This window comes from Octodon degus, unplaced genomic scaffold (genome assembly GCF_000260255.1).
Source record: "Octodon degus isolate 3935 unplaced genomic scaffold, OctDeg1.0 scaffold00317, whole genome shotgun sequence".
NCBI lineage: Eukaryota > Metazoa > Chordata > Mammalia > Rodentia > Octodontidae > Octodon > Octodon degus.
The window spans coordinates 800,532-804,192 of NW_004524893.1; positions in this window are offsets into that span (position 1 = coordinate 800,532).

Here is a 3,661-nt window from a genome sequence, read left to right on the forward strand (position 1 = left end):
GCCAGTGTCCTCTGCACTTTTTCTGGGTGGGCTTGGGGTTTGAGATTACATTTTATTTCTTCTTTTTGTCATTTTGTATAGCATTGGTCTCTGATCTTTGGTGTAGAACTTTGGTGCTGTTATAACCTTAGCACATACTGAAATTCAGGTGCACAACTATTATGTTTGAGTTTATCCAGTTATCCCTGGCCTGGGTCTAGCTGTTGTGTTCAGGTCTTTCCTGTTGTAGCCCTTGGAAGTGAACCTGTTGTGCCCCTCTGTTGTGTCCCTATCCCAGTGGGTACAGGGGAGCACAGAAACTCTCCCGCCCAACAACCAGGTCTGGGTTTGGGTTGGATCTGGGGGTCCCAGGAGCTTTGCAGAATTTCTCACTCATCGGGCTTGGTGGTGGGGGCTCCGGAGGGATGGAGGGGTTCCTAGGGTGCGGTAGATGGTCTCACTCTTGCTATGTTCCTGAGTTTTGGTCTGGAGAGGTCCTGTGGGTGCAGGGAAGCTGGAAGTTTTCTCACACACTTGCTGGGCCTGGGCTGGATCTTTCTCACTGCTATTTGTTTCTCAATAAAATTAATTTGAAAAAGAATCATCTCAAAGCTTTCAAAGTCCCCAAATCTCTCTCTCTTTGTCCTTGTCACTGTCTCTGTCTCTTTCCTCCACAAGCCTCACTATATGCTATGGAAATACTTTCCAGATCACACCAATCTCATTATTGAGCTGTTTCCTTGTTGGAATTAGGTTTACTCTTAAAATTTTGAGAAAAAAAGAGAAAAACAACTTTCCCCATACTGCAATGCTGTTTGTGTCCAGTATGAATTAAAAATAATGAGAGATAGATGTAGATTGACCACTTGAAACCTAATATAATTCTTCCATTAGATCTTTTCTGCAAAAGGAAGGAAAGTGGGCTGGAATCCATTAGATTCAGGTATTATGACTTTTCAGAACAAACAACCTCTCTGTGAATGGCCAAATAATGTAATGCATAAGTGGTTCCCAAACAGGGGAATGGTGTCACTGGGATCTTGTCCTCAGACCCCCACCTGGTGCTCATGGGAAGTGAGTCTTCCCTAGCTGTTCTATGAACACAACCACACTGGAAGGTCTCCTGCACCTCTGCTGTATAATCCCCATCCTAGGAAATCCATTCTATGCTCTTCAAATTGTTCAGAAACTCTCTCAGAGGATAGCTCCCTGGAGAGGTCAAGTATTTCACAGCCCTCTTCTCTCGTTCCATTGATAGCTTTCAGCTCTATGAGACATACTCAGAATGGAGTTTCTTACACTTCCAATGCTTTGCTGTTGAGAGAGGTCTCAGGACAGGATGGCAGTACTTGAGTCTGAATTCCATTTATTTTTTTTTCAACTTTTCAATCAGATTTTATTGGTTTATTTTAGATATTCATAATGATCTTAGCCATCATGGACAATTTGTAAAAGTGCCTCCACTCCCTTATCCTCCCTTCAACCCCTCTTCCCCTCCCATTTCAAAATGCTTTGTTTCCATGTTTTTGTTCTGTTCTCATTTTTTTCTTGCTTTTCCCTTCTTTCCTTTGCCCCTCTGCATTTAAACATTTTCCTCCTTTTCACAGTACTGATTGTACATTTTCATCCTTATTTACACTTTTCTCACAGCAGAGAAACAGTGCAATATGGACTCAAGACACATCCACTTTCCTAGAAAAGTCTCAAGCACTCCTTTTAACATGGCAGATATGCAACAATGCAAACAACTGTATGACCAGTTTTCAGAAGACCCTAGTTGGTTTGCAGGTGGATTTCAAAATCTGACCCTTGCTTTTGACTTCTTGTGATAAGCCATCTAGTTTGTTTTTTCCACTTGCTGTAGCCCAGATGAAAAATAAAGACTCCTAGAAAAAGCTAGAGGTACACAGATGAGCAAAGTGCTACAAAAAGGGAATCACCCTGGAGAAGATACTGTACTTTCCACAGAATCACGCAGGAGCTATATGAACTAAAGATGAAGTCTAAAATAATGATTATTCTTGTGTCAATAAAAGAATAAAGAGGAAAATCCCACTGTCTTTTGTAGCTTATCAGCAGAGGATTTCTGTATATGTGCAAATATAGTGCCATCTTCCAGGAAGGAACACTAGTGGGATATTTCATTAGTCAGTTAGCCCCAGATATTTGGTGTAACTTCAGAAAACTTCAGACATTTTCCAAGATGCATATGATCCACTTGCAGAACACAGCCCTTTCTGTGTTCAACAATTGTGATCCAGATGATTATAAAGAGGAGAAGAATCAAGAAAACAAAGTTGTTTGTTGTGACTGGTAATCCTTTAAAAACACTTAAGTCATCCAAGAGAAAATTCAGAGCCAGTGAAGGAAATAGTTCCTTTTCAAATTTAAGAACACTGGACACTGGGCCCATGGCCTTTCTAGGACATTGCATATGTCCAGCTCCTTGTGTCAGACAGCACATGGTCTTAAATCATGACACTGTACATTGAGTATCCCCCTAACCCAGAGTGGTGCTAGCCCACCCCAAACCCTCATTTCCCACTCTGATGAAGGGAAAGAAATGGGTCTGGGGCAAACCACAATGGGCCCATTCATGGACATCTCCATTGACAAGGAAGCCAGGGTGGCCCTGGACACCACTGAAACACACCCTCCCCCCCCCCCCGTTAAGATAAGCGTGTTAGTTTCCTTTGCTAGAAAACCCTTCTCTTGATCTATGGCCACAACAGTGACCAATTGGAGCCTGTCCGAGTTTCTCTGCATCTGTTTGGACCTATGGACTTGAAGGTCAAATATTTAATCATGATTTTTATATGTCTCATAGCATCCTAACTCCTTTACTCAAAGAGACTTCTAGTAATTTGTGCTACAATTATGGCAAAGGCCAAAGCTTATTTTACCTGTTGGGAGGTCTCTGACCTAATTAACCCCTGGGTGAGCTTGCTGCCTAGTGAAATACATGAAAGGACAAATTCAGCTATATCAGTAGTGATTACACTGAAAAAAAAAATTTCAGTGAATTTCCCAATTGAATTCAAAGAAGAGGCTTGTAAGGCCTCAAGCCTCACTAGACAGATTTCTCAAACCTGGCATTTTGTACTTATGCTAATCCTCTTGCATCACTCTTGTTCTTCCTTAAAACCTTCAGGACAAGATTAGATAGCCCAAGAATTCTGCATCATGTATGAGGCTATAAACCAAATTCACCTTCTAGTAGCAGACCCTGTATAATATTCTTCCAAATTTGTTCTCAGTCTTGAACTTCAAAGATATTGTTTTCTGTTCCCTCCATTCATATACCCAGTTCCTGTTTGCCTTTGAATGTTAAAATGCCATTTCAAAGGAAAAACAGGAATATGGTTGAACAGTTCTCCCACAGCACCGTAGAGATAATCCCATCGTTTTGCTCTATCAATGGAAAAAGACTTATTTCCTTTAGAATCTATAATTTAAACAGAGGTATGTCCTTAAGATATGTAGATGATAATCTAATCTGTGGCTCAATTTAGAAGTTAATTATAGTATTATCCAAATGCTCAACTTTCTAGCTAAGAAAAGACATAAAGTATAAAAAAGAAAAAGCTCAAATATCCCTTCAAAGAGTCCAGTATTTGGACATGTTTTCAAAACCAGAAAATGACAGCTCTCCAGGGTTCAGATTTAGGATATCTATAATCTC